Raw genomic sequence first — 19,604 nt, 5'->3', positions numbered from 1 at the left:
TTGGGGCCTCACAAAATAAACTTGTTCTCTTCTACGTGATGATAGGGCTGGGGGAAGAGGCTAGGATTATCAGAATCTAGATGCTTGTAAGGTGGGAAGATTCATAAAGCTGGAACTCAGAACTCTGAGGAGGGGCACTATCTGGCTGTCACTGATATCATTAAAGAAGCACAAGAGAACTAGTTCTGGGGGTGGGGGTGCTGATGAAACCTGGTGCTGATGGCAGATAAAATGCCATAGCTGAGATGACACTGAGAGCAAGAAAACAGGAATGAGTAAGACCTTGTCCTCTCCACCTGCCTTCATTCTCCATTTGGCTAAACCTACTCAGAATCCTGTTAGGGTTAAAGAGCAAAATATTCAGAATCCAAGCGCTGGCACCACGAGGTAGATACTATAAAGAGTGGATTTGGAGTTAAAAGGCAACAGTCTAACAAGTGGCACAGCAACCTAACAATACATTCTTTCAATTATGACTCTTCAGGAATAGTTTCAAAGTCCCCCCACTATGGATGATAGCCTTTATTAAGCTATGGTCTCCCAATGTCCTGCTCAGGACATAATCTCAAAAGTGTGACCTAAAAGTAGACAATGAAAAGGCAAGAGTATTAACTCCCTGGTTCTAGACAGTATATTTGCACAAAAACTGCATTTGCCAAACTTAAAAATGAATGCAATTTAACTGTAAAATAAGCTATGAAATGTCATAAATACTAAATGCAGTCATAGTCGGTGTTCTTGCTTTTGTACATTTGGTATAGATTTGTAGTTCTCAGAGTAAACTCCAGGAAATACTACCATCTCAAAATGTTTATAATTTTATTTGAAAACAGAAACGAGGAAATAAATCACCTCTTTCCCCCACTATTACCAAGAAAACATGGGTAATGAGATCAAATAAGTTTGGAAAACTAAAGGTTCAACAAAGTTAAGCAGACATCATTGTTATAGGACTACTGAAAACTTAAAAGTGATATTGAATCTTCACAAAAGATATACAGAATAAAATCTTTCCCCAATTTACTTGCCTGTGGGAACTCTTCTGATGTGCCATCTACAGTCTCTTTCATTTGTATGTGGAGGATTTTAGATTAAAGATTGTAGTTACTGCCAAGTAATTAAATATTATTTTTATTACTTTAAACATGGCCTTGTTATATCATAAGATACATCTTAAGAACTCTGAATATCAATATTAAATACAATTTTTGTCACATCCAATTATTTGTTTCAAGTTTTCTCTCTAAGCACTATTCACAGATTTTTGTTTTATACCTTAAGTGGTTGTTTCATAATGCAAAATTGTCTCATTAGAATGTTTCCATAATGCAGCTGGTGTTTTTAGTATCCTTTTATTGGTGCTTGATAAATATACACTGATAAAATCAGTTAAAGTAGCATTACATTCATAAATGTTATATTTATAGCCCATAAAACAGGTTGAGATTTATCAAGTAGAATATCCTCACAGTCTTCCTTAGTTTAATGATTTTTTTCCTTTCTTTTTGCTCAAATGAAACCTTTGAAATTTAAGTCTCTTTAGCATTTGTGTCCCTAATCCCCGGTATTTCAACAGGTAGTTAACTAGAAACCAAATATATAGAAGCTTCTCAATATTTTATTCATATTTTCAGAAAAAAATCTCATTATATTTGATGTTTCCATAATTAGATTTAACTTTTTTATGTTCATACAAATACAGCATAAGTTCTTAAAGAATTAACTTGTAGGCATTCACATAAATGAAACAACTTGAGTAGAAATAGGAATAAAATATCAACAATGAATCTATTTTATACCATTGTTGACTGAAATTTTCTGCTTTGTTAGTATGTTTTATGGATGTAGCCATTTAATATTGTTTATGAATTCCAGAAATAGATATTGAATTATGTTTGTAAACTGGTCTCTTCCTCTCGGCATATTAGATTGTATTGTTTTCAGAAATTTCACATTTACTTGATTAAATTATGATTAGGGCTTTGAATGGGCCACATTAGTAGGGCATTGAGTCCCTGCCCTCTTGTTGGATGGGAACTCACAGAGAAAATGACAAGGCAGGGGAGTTAGTTGGAGTTTTTGGATGCTGGAACCCAGGGAAGTAAACACAAAGAAGAAGAACACAGAGGAATAGAGATGACTCCATAGACACAGCAGACACCCTAGGAAGTAAGAGATCCTGATAGCCCTATAGCTGACCTTGTGAAGAGAACGGAGCAGCTGAGCCTGGAGAGGAATGAGCCCCAGGAGATAGAGGAGACTTATCCCAGCCTACAGCTGCCACTGGAAAAAGCTAAGACCACGGAGCTTTAAGAGGAAGAAGGAGGCTGAACACTTGCAGATGTCAGCAGCCATCTTGCTCCCACATGTGGCAAAATACTTGGTGAGGGAAGTATCTTATGCTTTATGGCTTGGTAACTGCAAGCTTCTACCCCAAATAAATACCCTTTATTAAAGCCAACAGATTTCTGGTATTTTGCATCCCTTTGGCTGACTAATACATTGGGTTTCTAATGGGCTATGAAGTTTGTTTTGGGATGTTAAGTAATTTTGCGTATTTTCTTTCAGTTCAATGTTCCTGCTTTATCCTTGGATCTAAAACTATTTTTCAAAACAAAGTGGAAGAATTATTAGTGATTTACATCTTTAGACTTTTCTTGTGACTTTTCTTTTCAAAGTAAAATTGGGGGGATTCTTTTTCAGGTCCTAAGATTCTTAAACCCTGGGATTTTCTTACTATCTAAGTCTAAACCTCTTCCACTGCACAATGCTGTCCATTTAGTAAATAGAATGTTGATAGGTTCATCACTCTTCTTTTTGGCCATCCCTTCTTTTTACAAATATCTACTAGATGCCCCATTTGTGTCAAGGTCTGTGCCTTATGCTAGAATTTTAGTACTGGAAAAGTCAGATATGATTGCTTAGGAATGACACTCATGCAAAAAGGATACCAATGCACAGGTGATTTCTTGTATGTGTGAACTGTGTGCACAGGGCCTTATATTAAATGCACTCCTTGCTTGGTTTAATGTTTTGGTTTCACTGTCTTGAAATTCTTCGTAATTTGTGAATTACAGGCTCTGCATTTTCACTTTGCACTGAATCCCACAAATTATGTAGAGGGTCTTATACTTACCCTATGAAGTTTCTAAGAAATCTATCTATCTATCTATCTATCTATCTATCTATCTATCTATCTATCTATCTATCTATCTATCTATCTATCTATCTATCATCTATCTATCTATCATGTCTAGTACAGGCACACAGTAGCATTTACTGTTAGTTTTTTTTTTTTTAAAGATTTATTTATTTATTTATTTATCTCCCCTCCCCCCCCACCCCGGTTGTCTGTTCTCTGTGTCTATTTGCTGCATCTTCTTTGTCCGCTTCTGTTGTTGTCAGCAGCACGGGAATCTGTGTTTCTTTTTGTTGCATCATCTTGTTGTGTCAGCTCTCTCTGTGTGTGGTGCCATTCTTGGGCAGGCTGTACTTTCTTTCACGCTGGGTGGCTCTCCTCACGGGGTGCACTCCTTGCGCGTGGGGCTCTCCTACATAGGGGACACCACTGCGTGGCAGGGCATTCCTTGGGTGCATCGGCACTGCGCATGGGTCAGCTCCACATGGGTCAAGGAGGCCCGGGGTTTGAACCATGGACCTCCCATGTGGTAGACAGACACACCAACCACTGGGCCAAGTCCGTGGCCTACTGTTAGTTTTTATTATTAGTTTCATGTACTGAGTTTATGGTGGATTCTCCCTTTTTTCTACCTGTGTAGTTAATTGCTTAATTGGTGAAGTTGCAGTTAATTATAGAACTCTAGTTTAGAAATCAAAACTAAAGCCATATGACTACTACCTGAAAGATTAAGGAAGGAAACACTTTTAGGGGCCTGGGCTAGAGAGATTCCATAGACACAGGAAATCAGAAGCAGTCTTGGGCCTTTTCCTAAATTTCCTTCATATTAATGTGTGGGGAAGGAGTGATCCAGAGGAGAGTTGAAGAATGTCAGAGAAAGTCCATAGGATGAGGTTTTACAGGCAGGGAAAGACCATTTAAGGGACCAGCTTTGCTTTGTGTGGGGTGATGAGGAAATTTGGGTGAAATCTGGCAGTTAAGAAGGGAGGGAGTTTAATGAGTAAAGTTGGACCTGGGAGTTGAGATTAGAAAAGTGGAAGTGAAAAGAGTAAGAAAACAGGAAACTGTGGTGATTGCTAATTCTTTTAATCCTTTTCTCCTTTTCTTCCTCTACCCAACTCTCCAGCTTCTTGTGCTTTAGGGAGTTAGAATGGTATCAACCTTCTCCCTGCTTCTTTCACTGAAGCTTTCTCCTCTGTTGTTTTGTGCTGACCTTTCCTGACTCTCTGCTTATAGCCTGCCTGGCTCAGTATAAGGTTAAGTCTTTCCACAAAAGGAATCACAAAAGACTGAATCACTTGTTATCAGAACCTTTATAAAGTCCCTCTATTTCAAAGTTTATTCTTAATTGTTTTGAAAAACAAAGATTTTAAGGAAGCTTCATTAGTTGGAAATGGCCTTAATCAATGCTTGTTATTAGTACTTAGGGAGGTCACCAAGTGAATCAATAAAAATGTAAGGTAAAGAAATTTAGTAATTATTCCTTGGGGTACAACATTTGGATGTTCTGAAATTCATTGTAAACAGGACTTTTAAAGATCATTTTCAAAAGCAAAAGTAAATGGCTACATTTTGGAGATCCTAAAAACATACCTGTAGTATGAATGGAAATAATCACTGTTCTAATGTTGTGAAAATGAGTACTTAAGGCTTTGATAAATTTCCAGTAACATGAAACAACATCAAACTAGAATTTAAATGTATTGTATTTAAAGGTCCTAGGATAGGAGTTGTAGGGTGGCACCGTGTGGGAGCGCGGTGACAGCAAGGGTCGGCTCGTCTCCAGGCGCCGGTGCGAGTCGGACCCGGGTGGCGGGAACGGGTGTTAAGGCCCTCCGCTTGGGGTTCGGGCGTACTGCCCACCCCTCTGCCCAGCTGCACCCGCTTCCCCCTCGGTGGCCTAACCCCGCCTCTCCCCCGAGGGCCACCGCCGCGCCATGACAGCCCCGCCTCGCTGCCGCCGAGAACCCTGGCTACCCCGTCTTCTGCCCGCAACCAGTGATGCACCCCTGCATGAACCTATCGGCCATCTGCCACCCCCCGGCCATGCCCCCTGCCCCTCCCCCGTCCTCGCCCTATATTAACCGCTGTACTTCCTGAATAAATCAGACTTGCGCACAGATCCTGGTCTCCTCGGTAGTCTTCTTCCTACCGCGCGTCCTCTGCACCTTGCCGGCCCCGGAGCGCCTTCTCGGAAGGCCCCTCCGTGTGTTGCAGCCCTCCGCCCGAGCCCACACCGCCCCTGCAGCGGCCCTCCGGGCAAGCCCACACTGCGACAGGAGTAAAAATTGAAAACTGTTATATTACTCAAAATGTTGCTCTAGTGATTAAAACAATGATGTTGAAAATACACGTGAAGAAGTTAATTAAATTGCTTGATGAAATGGGGGCATGGAAAGAAGAAATATTTCTAAACGAATATATTTTTCACATAATGTGGTTTTAAAAATAGATGTATAAGAAAATTAATAAATTATTACAAGTAGACATTTGGCTATTTCAGCTATATCCCTAAAAATTTAAGTAGTCAGATTGATTAAAAAACCTTGGAGATGTGTGCCCCCAAATGAACTTTTGCTATTTTAGGTGGAATGTTTTTGCTTTCTAGCAATCCTGTAGTACAAATTCAAAATATTTTGAAAGGCCTGCAATCAGAAAGAGCTGGTCTTACTATTAGCTCATCAAGAACATGTACTCACACATAGGCACGCACACACACACACTCCAAAGAATACTGCAGTTCTCCTCAATTCTTGCCCCAAATTTTCCTTCATTACAAAGTAAGCCTAGGAGAAAAACACAGGAGCCTACCCTTCCCAGTTTGTCATTTATGTTCTAATTTATGGAAGTCAAAGTTACATGATCCATGGTTCTGGCTTCATTCAAGAGGCATATTTTCACACATGAACTGGCCTGAGTCTTCAAATTCTTCTGAGTAAAGCATCAACAACACGCACACACACACACACACACAAATTTACAGAGCAAAACAGGATTCCTTCTTCACCAGGAGTGATCCTAAGCAAATGATAGACAAATCCCTTCCTTGCCTAATTTCTACCTGGAAAAATCTTTCAAAAGTGATGATACTTTCATGTTTGTTCCTGGAAATGAACTACTAGTGGATTATTTAGCTCAAGTGGCAATTAACATACTATGGAGAAAAACAATCTTGATTCCAAGATCTAACTTTAATTTTTAGGCAATCATGAAAGCAAAGATGAAATGAATCATTTATAATCACACTTTGTAATTGTTGAGCAGTTAATTTTTAACGTGGAAAAGGCATGCCATGAATGGTCAATATTGTGTATATCTCAATTAGTATGGTTTTTTAGGAATTACATGTGGAACAGCCCTTGATATTAGAGCCAGTGGTCCTCACGTCCTATGGTCTATTACAGAAAGTCATAACTCCTAGTTATTCTCTGATTTCCTCTATATTCATACTAATTTTTGTGAATTTACAAGGACCCCAAAAATTCATTTGAAGACTCTTCTGATACACTTACTTCTTTGAAGTGCTCAGTTTATGTAGGTTATACTTATTGTGAAAAAAGCACAAGGCAATTTACTTTTAGGACAAAGATTAAGTTAAGTTTTTGCGGTAGAGAAAGCTTCTATTATAGTACTTAAAATTCTTAAAATTGCCACTTACAGGGAAGGTGGAATGGAAAAGGAGTGCACATGCTAAAACTGTCCTGTGTAATAGCAGAGGATTGTATTCAAGTTCACAGCTATAAAAAATTCTTCGTCTGTGTATCCTTGAGTTTTGGATATCTTAAAATTTTCTATACTAAGTTGCTATTTTGAGAACAAAAATGAAAGTGCATGATATAGAATGGGAGATTGGAAACTTATCCAAATAGAATACAGACCTATTTGTTAAGCAATAAATACATAACTTTATTAAGACATGCTCATCTTTACAGAAGCAGCTAGTAAGCCATCGAAGGCATCACTTCTCCTATTTTTTTAAAAGATGTCTGTTTGCCTTGGAGGTATTTATTTAAGTAATCTGCCAAACCTGCAATGGGTATTAAACATCACAGAAATAAGTGTGAATTGGTCTTCTGATTCTTTATAGAATTACAGGAACATTACAAGTTGGACCATTGATTCAAAGAAGTTATTTTCATGTAGCAGGAGCTGAAAAAACCAGTGTGGGAATGATCTCACTTTCTATTGACAAATGAAATGACTTTGCTTTCTTATAAAATAATAAAAATGTAAATGTAATAGTATTTCTTTTGAAGCATTTTCTTTCAAGCATCTGTTTAAATAGCAAGTACAGATGTCAACGATTATTATATTGGTACTTATTCAATGTACTTTGTCTTAACATTGAGTTACAGTGTAGTATTAAACAACAAAATCTTGGAAAGCTCCTTATTTGTATCTTTAAATTTTATTATTATTATTATTTAATTTCTCTCTCCCCCACCCCCCAGTTGTCTGCTTTCTGTGTCCAGTCGCTGTGTGTTCTTCTGTGTCCACTTGGATTCTTGTCAGTGGCACCCGGAATTTGTGTCTCTTTTTGTTGCGTCATCTTGCTGTGTCAGCTCTCCGAGGATAGGGCACCACTTCTGGGCAGGCTGCACTTTTTTTGCGCTGGTTGGCTCTCTGTACAGGGGGTACTCCTTGTGTGTGGGGCTCCCCTACATGAGGGACACCCCTGTGTGGCCCAGTACTCCTTGCGCGCATCAGCACTGTGTGTGGGCCTGCTCCACACCGGTCAAGGAGGCCCTGGGTTTGGACCTTGGACCGCCCATGTGGTTGGCGGACGCCCTATCTGTTGGGCCAAATCTGCTTCCCATATCTTATAAATTTTAGAACTTACATATGGAGACAGATTACTTTGGCAAACACGCTCAACTTTATTGAACACATACCATATTTAAAGAACACTATGGCAGGCATGTGGATTGATTTGTTCAACAATAGGGCTGGTTTGGATACCTAAGATTCTGGTCATTTATATAACACATTTATGATAAGTTTCTAATTGCTATAATTTTATTTGAACTCTATAAACCTTGGGACAGAGGTAAATTGTGTGTATGAATATTTTTTTAATTGAATTAACAGAAGGGAGCTTGAAGAACTTAAAGAGGCCCATCTAAGGTCATTCCAGTCATTATTTAAAGAGTCAATAAATATTTTGGAGCACTGTATTAATTAGGACTCCTTTAGGTAGAATAAATCAAAAGGGATTGTGATTATGATTATTTTGGTTTAAATACATAAGGAAATTGGGTTTAGTCTTTCTCTATCAACTTTGTTTCCCTCTGTGTATTGGCCTTATTCTGTCCTGCAGATAAGTTTTTCTGCAAATGGTGGGGCTGTTGACACTGACCTCCATCCTGGTAGGTGGCCATCCTTCTTTGTAACGTGACCCACAACCTAAAAGAAACTCCTCACTGTCAAAAGGCATAATAGAAAGTGCACACTAAATCATTAAATAAGATTAGCTAGTAAATTACTGAGTGTCTTTTAAATGACAGAAATTTTAGAAAGAGTGACAAATCATTATTCTTTCCTTTGGACGTTTCTGCTCAAATATCCATAAGAAAGCTTTGAATGTCTGCTGGTTTAGAGACACCTAGGTAGAAAAGAGCCCCAGGTACAAGAATAAAGCATGGCATCAGTCTGTGGAAAAATTAACAAAGGAAACAAGGTGATCTGTGCTAAGAGTTGTAAAGTCTGACAAGGAAAGCATATTCAAAGGGTTTAGGAAATCTTTTAACAGGTTTTTAATAAATTATATTTGTATATAATCCACATTTATTCATTTTGCCTTAAGAAACATTTGTAGAGAAAGCAAGGGCTTTGGCATGAAAATATCTTGGTTTAAATTTTTCTGTGTTCTACTTTGGAATAAGCAGCGTAAACCATATCGATATTCTGGTTGGTAAAACGGGGCTAATACTATTTATTTCTTGGGGTTGTAAGATTACAGGAATGATGTATTTGAAGTATGTTCAAATATCAGTTTATTTTTCTCCTAAACTATTTGGGGTTGATCTCTCCAGTGGCTAAGAATGCATGGGGATAGAAAAAGAGGAAATGGAGACTAAGTCACCAAAGGGATATATAGCTTCTTTCTCCATAATAATAAATAAAATACACACTAATTCTCTTTTAGAAGCACAAGTGTGGCTACCTGGCAAATATTATATTTTTCCTAGTGTGAACAGAAGTCATATTCTTGCAGTGTAATCACCTAATTTCCCTATCCTAATTTTTTCTTTCTTCAGGATGAGTAAGTGCTGTTTCTTAGAAAAAATCCAGCAGGTGGCGCCACATATATGTAATATTTACATGGACAACCATTTGTAGGAGGAGTGGGGGAGTTGTTCTATAGCCAGAAGATGGTGCTAGGTGACCAATGTTTAAAAGCCAGTGCCTGGCATTGAAAACCAACACCTTCAATTTTACTGAATTCTAGGATTTATATTCAAGGTATTGGGGATAGCATTGTTTGAAATTCTTCAATACCTTTGCCATCTTCAAATTTAAACTTTGATTTTGTTACTTTTACAACAAAAGGACCCTGCCTCTAAGCAAGAAATATTTTCCTACTCTAACTTTTATCACTCACAATTTTTTCACTGAAAAAAAGAATACATTCAAACATTTCTCTTATGCTACTCTTTCTCTATGTTCATATATTCTAAAATAATTTTTAAATGTAATTGCTTATCACCACCACCAAATCCCTTGCTATTTTCCTTCTAGTCTTCCAACAAGATTCTTTTAGAAGCATGAAACAATGAACTAGGACATCTAGAAACCTCCAGACATACATTCTGATACGTTTAAAATTAGGGGGAAAAAAGTGTGTTGAAACATTTTTTTAATAGTACTTTGTGAGCTTTTCTAAAATACTGTTTTTTAATTTGTATATACTGTTGCCAGTGTTCAAGTATTTAATCATATTTAAACAATAGATAAAAATTAATCTGCTTCATAGCTTTATTTCAAACTTTCTGATTAACAGAAGCTCTTTTCTAATATTGTTGCCAGATCATATGGAATTTTAAATGCTTGCCTATTAAATATTTCTTAAATCCACCCATTTGTCACCAGTTCCTGTTTGCCTTTCATTCTCCAGCCTCAGCTACCATCATCTCCAGCCTGGAGGATTCCAAGAGCCTCTTAGTAGTTGCCTGACATTTCTTCTTGCCCCTCTTCAATCTGTTTTCTGCCACGAGGTCAGGGTACTATTTTATAAATTCAAATTTGGCCATTTTCACTCCTGTTCTTAAAACCCTATAAACAACTTCCTACTGCTCATAAAGTAAACACCCAAACATTAAATATATCCAAAAGATATTGCCTGGCTCCTATCTGCCTCTCAAGGTATACCTCCTACCAGTTTTCCCCATCATTTTCTAAGCCCTTTCTACCCTACATTTCTTGGACCACGCTCCCTCCTCTTACAGTGACTTGCACATGTTCTTCTTTCAGTCACCAAACGATTTCTCACTTCTTCACAAAGATGTGCCCCACACGTTCTTCAGATCAGTCTCAAAATGCCTTGCGCGAGGAAGTCTACCCTATACCAAGGACTAGGTCAGGGCCCTCCATTATGTGATCCCTCAGGATAGTGAAACTCTCTTTTGTGGCACTCTCCTCTGTAAATAGACATGACTTATAGGTGACAAATTGATCCATGTCTTTTTGCCCTAACTAGTAAGACTCCTGAAGATAGAGGTGATTACCTTTCTTACCATGATTCAGGGGAAGCTCTCAGCAAATATTAGTAGATTGATGGAATGAATGGCCCCCCCCCCCAAAAAAATTAGAGTCTTCTGGACAGTGTCATTCATATGAAGGATTTGAAAGACTGTCTATCAGCAAGATGTTTACTCTTAAGAGAAAGCTTACGATGCAGATGAGAGCTGTCTTCAGATGTCTGCAAGGTTGTCATGTGAAAGAGGGATGAAGCTTAATTTTTGTGGCTCCAAATGGTTATCTAAGACCTAAAGCTGAACTTATAGGAAGAATAAAATCCAAAACTTAAAAAAACCAACCATATAAAAACTTAGTATCTAAAGGTAAACTGAACTTCTGTAGTAGGTGGAGAACAGTCCGTTGCTTGGATGTATTCCAGCATAAGCTAGTAGAGGATTTAGTGGGGAGCAGTAAAGGCAAGTCAGGTACCAGTGCAGCAATGGTGACATGATCTTTGAGATTCTGGAAGGTATGGTTTATTAAAAAGAATAGCACTGCCTTTGTCATGCTGGTGTGTGTTTTGAGGCCAATGCAGAGTGGGAGAGAGATTCCTCACGGTTCCTGGCATGGCGTTTAATTGTGTCTTGGACTCTAAAGGATAATTTCCTAATATCATCTCCCTTCCTAGTTTTGATTTAAGCTTGTATTGCCAACCTTTTCCTGGGATATTTTTGAAGCAAACTTGTTTCAGATCTCATAATTGCCTTTTTTCCAAATAATTTTTTTTTTAACTTAACTTATGCCTTTCACTGACAAAATTTTGAGAATATATTTGCTTCTTGTATCAACTTAAAAATAATTTTCTTTTGTGGTGGACTATATTCTGCATTTCACATATGTTTATCTTTTCAACTTCATTCATAAACATAAGCGGTTAATGAACTCTTAGTTCCATCAACCTGTTTTTGGTGTGCTGCAGAAGAGTCAAAATCATTAAACATGAGAACATGAGATACTAGTTCCTGACTTTTGTACTTCAACTCAGATTTTACATTAAATTACAAACAAAAATAGTAATTCATCTGCAGGCCTCATATATATAAATTAAGTTGTACTTAACTTTTTTTTTTTTTTTTGATGAATGGCAAATGAAACATGCATTGACAAGGCTTTTTAAAATTTGGTAAATTCAAAAGTGGGTGAAGAGATACACTGCCTTATTGTTTTCAAGAACCCAAAATAGGAAACTGTCTCAGAGTTGATCAATAAGATGAAGGTTAAATAAACATGCAACCATTTAAAAGAACAAGGTAGACTAATGTATACTGACATGGAAATATGTCCATTACATAATGTTAGTACAAAATATCAAGTAGCAAGCAGGAAGTATAATGTGTTCCCGTTAAAAAAAAAGGAATGTAAATAGAAAGACTTAATCCACACTGATAACAGTGTTTCTCTATGGGGAGTCTGATTGCAAACTGTGATGAGGATTGAAGATTTTCTTTTTGCACAACCTAAACACTTTATTATTGACCACAATTTTCTACATGCATTTATCGCTAAAGAATAAATGTAATACAGATAGATGGTGGAGTGAGATACTTCAGGGCTCTGTCCCAACAGAAGTTTGCATAACTCAAGAACAGGCAGAAACACCTTTCTCAAAGCTCTAGAAAACAGTTAAAAGACTGCAGTGCCAGGGTGAAAGTCAAATAAAGAAAAAAGGCTATTTACAATGGTAGAATCTTGTGGCTAGTCTCTTCCCCACCCCTCAGGAGCTTGTTTAGATACCCATGAGGCTGAATCCTGAACACTGAAGTGCCGCTCTGGGAAAGCGTCATATTTCTATGCTTGTAAGAGCCAAGAGGTACAGGGAGATGGCCTTTTCTTCATTTCTGCATTCCAAATCACACACAAAAACTGGCAGAACGTAACTGGCATCCAGAACCTTAGCTGTAAGAGAATTGAGAGAATATAGAGTGTAGCTTTCCAAACCCTCCCAGCTAAGAATGGAATGGAGGTTAAGGGAAGGAGTATCCGCCATATTCAGGGAAGCCAAAATGTAGGGAAACATCACTCATAATCCAACCACTGAAATAAAATAACTATTAACACTCTTTCACATCTCCTTTCATGTCTATTCATCTGCTGACAGCCTATCTGTCTGTCTGTCTTTATCTACGTATGTATGTATGTATGTATCTGTCTAGTCTTCCCTATTCATCTATTGTATTTCAGTGAAGCAAAGTATTTATTATTTTTGTAGTTTGTTCAGCAGAACTTTTCACCTTTCTACAGGTAAAGCAGTATCCTTTTTTTTTTTAGAAAACTCTTTCTTCAATCCTTTTTTTTCTATTCAACAAACCTTATCTCCTCCAACTCAGCATGTCAAAGTCCCATTCATAGCTTATATGAATGAAAAATTTCTTCTTTTGGATGCTAAACAAGTTGGACTTCAGTTTCTATTTATGGGATCTGACAAGTGATTAAGAATATATTTATATATTAAGAATGGGCATATTAATGGATATATATAACCTGTTTTCCCATGGGTCAATACAGCAAGAAAAAAAATTTTCATGTTATAAGTATAGTTCTCTGCCATCACTATTAAAGGTGACAAAATATGGCAACATTTGGATTTATCATAAATTAATAGTATAAGAAGTTTCTATTTTTTTTTTTTTCTTTCTTCAGATATAACTAAATAAGTCAGGACATCTTTGGTTTACAAGTGACAGAAGCCAAACTTGAACCACTTGAAATAAAGAGGGATTTTGGAAAAATACTAGGATTGCTCCTGTATTAGTCAGCCCAAGGGGTGTTGATGCAAAGTACCAGCACTCTGCTGGTTTCCATAAAGGGTATTTACTTGGGGTAGAAGCTTACAGTCACAAGGTCCTAAAGAGTCCAACTCAAGGTACCATAAGAGGTACTTCCTCACCCAAAGTCTGTTGGCATGTGTTAAAGCAAGATGGAAGGTGATGTCTGTGAGGGTTCAGCCTTCCTTCTTCCTCTTAAGGCTCTGGGTCCCAGCTTCTTCTGATCTGAGCTGCAGTGTGGCATAAAGCTCATCTCTTTCCCCAGGGCTCATTTCTTTCCAGGCTCATCTGCTCTGTCAGCTCTAGACTATCAGGTTGATCTCTTTTCCTGGGGTCTCTGCCATGTCTTTCTTCCTCTGTGTTCTTCTTCTCTGTGTGTATCTATTTCTGTGTGACAGTCTGTTTTATCAGCCCAAGGGGTCTGGGACTCAATGCTGAGTCATACTCTAATGAATCAAAGCCCCTAATCTTAACATAATTTAATCAGACATCTCAGCTGAATCTTATACAATCTAAGGGTATTACACCCAGAGGAACAGACCAGTTTACAAACACAATCAAATTTCTTTTTTTGGAATTCATAAATAATATCAAACTACCACATCTCCCAAAATCTGAAGAAGAAATCAGGACCTAGACCCCCACCAAGGACTGTGAGGATTAGAATACAGAACTTGATGTCATTTGAGTTATTTTTATTTTTCAAAGCTTTTTCTATTGGCCATACTCAAGAAAGCAGCTACATGACTGAATCTTAGAAACATAATGTTAAGTGAAAAAACAAATCATGAAAGAATATCTACACATAAAACAATTTTTTTTTCAATAGATAAAATATGGTCCCTGAAGTTAAATTCATTAGATAGGTAAAAAAACAGATAAGGGCATTTGTGAATTAGGGTTTAGGGCATCAGGGGAAGGCTGGATATCACCCATAAGAGAGAAGAGCAAAGGAAAAGAATCTCAGCAGGAAATCACTTTGAGTAAGAGCTGCAGGTGCAGCTGCCTGCGGCATCAATTCCCCCACCTTTGGAGGAAACAGCTTTGAATTCTTTCTTTGGCCTCTGGCTGGTGGCTGTGGACAGAGGGGGCCACAGGGATCCACCTCCCCAGGAGAAGGGAGAAGGATGCAGTCTAAGGCTGACTCAGCTTTTACCCAAAGCATTTGGTCTGCTGTGTCCCAGGAGCCCTTCCAGGCTGGGTGGGGCCATGATTTTGTTTCTCTTGGGAGCCAGCAGCGGACAAAAGAGATCCAACTCTCTTGAGCACCTCCCCTACTGACTAGGACTGATTGTAGAGGATGCAGAGAAGAATGAAAATATTTCTTACCTAGGAAAAGGGATGGGGCTGCCTGCAAAGGATGGGGAACCGCTTCTGAGAAAGTTTGATTTGCAAGGCTCTGAATAGCCTTGAGACAGGATACTTTGACACATTGTTGTTTTGGGTGTTGCAGCAAAAACATTCCTAGTCCCATCAGGGTTTGAACTGAGAGGGCTGCAGAAGAGTGCCATCTGCTGGCAGTCTAGGGGAGTGCATATGTGGGAATTAAAAGTAAGTAAAAGGGTTTTTTCCAGGCCTTTACAGTCTTCCTCCCCAAGGCCCTTGAAAGTGGGTCTGAGTCTATGGCCTGGACTTGATCAACTAAACAGGAATAATCCCAAAGAGCTAGAACAGGTTGAGCCTAGAATCAAAGAATGGCAGTAAGAGATACCCTCTGACCAATAAATTCCTATTCAAAAGAGAGAAACTGAGCATCAGAATAAACTCACCATTATAATCAGATGCCTAGACATCAGCAAAAAATTACAAGCCATACCAAGAAAATGGAAGATATGGCCCAAGCAAAGGAATATATATCAGAGACCCAGATGAAGGATTTGAGACAAGGAATCAACAAGGTTCTACAAATTTCCTAAATCAAACCAGTGAGTTGAAAGACATTACAGCTAACGAGATAAAGGACATCAAGAGGACACTGGGTGAGCACAAAGAAGAATTTGAGAAACTGAATAGAAAAATAACTGATCTTATGGGAATGAAAGACAAAATAGGTGAGCTCAAAAACAAATTAGAGGCATAAAACAGCAGACTCAAAATGGTAGAAGAAAGAATAGGCAGAACAGCTGAAATTGAAAAAGTAGAACAGAGAGAAAAGAATTTAAAAAAAAAATTGAGCAAGGGCTCAAGGTGTTGAATGAAAAGACAATGCACAAAAACATACATGTCATTGGAGTTCCAGAAGGAGAAGAGAAAGGAAAAGGGGCAGAAAGAGTGTTTGAGGAAATAATGGCTGAAATTTCCCCCACTCTCATGAAACAAATGAATTTGCATATCCAAGAAGCACAGCATACCCCAATCAGAATAAGCCTGAATAGACCTCCTCCAAGGCACATACTAATCAGATGTCAAATGCCAAAGATAAAGAGAAAATTCTTAGAGCATCATGGGATACGCATGAGAAATGGGCAAATTCCTTGAAATGCACAAACGACCTACACTGATTCTACAAGAAATACAAGAACTTAAAAACCAGTCACATTTAAAGACATTGAATCAGTCATCAAAAATCTCTCATAAAAGCAAAGTCCAGGACCAGATGACTTTACAGGTGATTTCTACTAAGAATTTTGATAAAAATTAACACGAATCTTGTTTAAACTCTTCCAAAAATTTGAAGAGAAAGGAATATTACCCAACACATTTTATGAAGCCAACATCACCCTAATACCAAAGAAAATTAAAGACCAATCTTTCTAATAAACATAGATGAAAAAATTCTCAACAAATTACTTGCAAATAGAATCCAGCACCATATTTAAAGAATTATACACCACAACCAAGTAGATTTTATTCCTGGTATGCAAGGGTGGTTCAACACAAGAAACTCAATTAGCATAATATACCACTTTAACAAATTGTAGGAAAAAATACATGATCATATCAATTGGTGCAGAAAAGGCATTCAACAAAATCCAGCATCTTTTTTGATAAAAGCATTTCAAAAGATAGGAATAGAAGGAAAGTTCCTCAATATGCTAAAGAGTATGGATGAAAAACCTACACTCATTGGGAAAAGTTCAAAAGCTTGCCCTCTAAGATTGGAAACAAGACAAGGATGCCTACTGTCACCATTGATATTCAACATTATACTAGAAGTTCTAGCTAGAACAGTTAGATAAGAAAAATAACAAAAGACACCCAAGTAGGAAAAGAGGAATTAAAACTGTATTTGCAGATGACATGTTTCTATATTTAGAAAATTCCAAAGTGTCTACAACAATGTGACTTCACTAATAAATTCAGCTAAGTGGTAGGATACAAGATCAACATGCAAACATCAGTAATGTTTCTGTATGCTAGTATTGAACAATCTGAGGAGGAAATCAGGAAAAAAATCCAGTTAATGTTATAAGATGTTTAAAATTGGGCAAAAATACCACCAAAGCAAAGATAAACAGTAGTGTATAGTAACATATAATCTTCCATTAAGGGTAAAAAAAGGAAATAAACTAAGCAAAAGAAACTAGACAAAAGGTATTGCATATTGTTTGACTCCATCTAAACAAAATAAAAATACAAATAAACTAGAAAGACAAACAGAATAGCAGCCATGAGTGGCAGGGGAAGCATAGAGAGATTAAGAAGTAATTATTAAGGGGTAGAGCTTTTTTGTCTGTTTTTTTGTTTTTATTTTTATTATTGGAATAATGAAATTACTCTAATAATGATTGAAGGATGAATGCACAACTATGTAATTTTCCAAACACCATTGATTGTACATTTTGGATAGATCGCATACTTTATTAATATGTATCAATAAAATTGGTTAAACAAATTGTAAGAAAACTGAAAGGTAGAGAGAAGGCAGATTGCCTAGGGACACGGGAACCCAAGAATCAACAAGGTGGTGAGTTTTCTGTTTTAATTCCCTTGATTTGTTTGGTCCCACTATTTAGAGAATCATTTCTCAACTGTTAGTCCCCAAATTACAGAGACAACTTTTTCCCAGCTTTTTGCCCAATCCTTTCTATACCCTTCACCAGTCAAGATTAAACTTTTTTCAAGACAGGACTTTTTTTGGTAGTACTTTTATGGTCTGAAGTATAATTAGTTTTATGGGAAACTTTATAGGATTTGAAGACCAGCTCTAAATATTACCAGCTGTATATTTCTGAGAAAATCACTTTCAGTCTCAGTTTAGTTATTTGTAAAATAGGATTTTGTAACCATTAGAGAAAATGCATAAAAAACAATGTATTTAGCATACAGGAAGTTAACCTTCAAAGGACAAATGATTAATAATATTATTACCCATTTAACTCAGTCTGATGAATGCAATAATAATGAAAGATTTTCCTGTACAGTATTGCATTATTATTCCTGCCATAGTCATCTATCTTAAAAATCAATTACTACTAACATTACTCTGGTCATTTTTAACATAGAGATTTGTCAAATATACTTATTTAAGATGAAATAAAGCTGGTTACTCAGGCTCAAGATTGTTTTCTGGAGCAGAAGATACCAAGAAATTAAAATTCACAAGGTAGTATCTATTGTATAGGGATTATTTCAGCCCAACCTATTCCATTCAAGCAGGCAATTGCCAATTATGATATATAGGCAAGGATATTGACTGATGATTTTCTGCACTGAGAAAAATTTTGTTTTAGATGTCTACCCTAAACCCTTAATTTTAGTACATATTCCAGCAAGTCAATACTCTCTATGGTATAATTAGAATAGCTTTCAGCTGATTCTCTCTTCTTTAATATTTATTACCATGGGTCATGTATCCACAGGCCTCCCAGGGCAGAATGGCCCCTACAAAGCAAGGTTTATCTCTGCCTTGGGCTCCTCTCTCTCCACATGCAACATCTACCTCTTCCTCAGCTGGGATCCCGGATCTTGCATAAAACTGCACTGGGATGATTCATCTCCTTCGTGTATGAGTCCCAACCATAATGCTGCCATCATTTCTACCTTATATTGCAGCACAAATAGGATGAAAGGAAACAAGCAGGGATGTTGGTTATAGTATCTGAAAATGGTTTCTCATGAAACAGTAACCTAAAGGAACCTTCTGTAAGCAGGAAATACACATTTTTGTCTGCAAACTACGGTGTATGTAGGTAGTAATACAGAATATGTCCTTTTTAAATACAATTTGAATTATGTTTCTAAACTTCTGATTTTGAGGTTGGGTCTTTCTTTGAGAAAAAGGGGGGTAACACATTCACTGCATGCTTTTCTTTAGGCCTGATCAGTACCTCATGGTGGATATTGTGGGTTGCCCATCAAAGGCCCTCTCTCACTGTTTTCCTTGCTATCAACTTTCCAATTTTGTTAGACTCATAAGGTATCCAGACCTAAGGCATTTACTAGCTATTGGTCTAAGGGTTGGAAGGCAATGATATGAAAGGTAAGTCTGATGGGATCCTGAGAAAGATTTCCCTCCCTGAAACAGATTTATATAAGGAGAAGCCCATTTTGCTTTGCCCTCTTCTTTTCTGTTTGGAATGTGGTTGTGCCCCTCTCTGTGATGGCAATCTCCTACCATATTGGAATTCATTGTGAAAGTTCTGAGGAGGGTGTAGAGAAAACATTGGGGGAGTCTGGGTCTTTGATAATATTGTTAAATAATTGAAGGAACATTGCACCTTCTACCACCAGACTTCTGGGTAAATGAGATAGAAAGTGTCTATGTTGTTTAAACTAGAGTTCGTTGGAGCCTTTGTTTCTTATAGTAACAGGGTACTTTTCTGGTTAACATGGAAGTTGATCCTTTATTTGACTTTTGTAGGGGGCTGGGGCATCATGTAGGTGGGTTTGTGCCAGAATATGGTAGAATAGAGCTGGGACAAGAGAGGGTGGGTAAATGACTCCTCCAAATGAGGGAAAAATCAGCAGTTAATTTCCAGGAAGCTCAGATATTCAAAATGAAGGGAAACCATAATGTCCAA

Source organism: Dasypus novemcinctus, chromosome 10, assembly GCF_030445035.2.
Source record: "Dasypus novemcinctus isolate mDasNov1 chromosome 10, mDasNov1.1.hap2, whole genome shotgun sequence".
Taxonomy (NCBI): domain Eukaryota; kingdom Metazoa; phylum Chordata; class Mammalia; order Cingulata; family Dasypodidae; genus Dasypus; species Dasypus novemcinctus.
Note: the sequence above shows the minus strand (reverse complement) of the source record.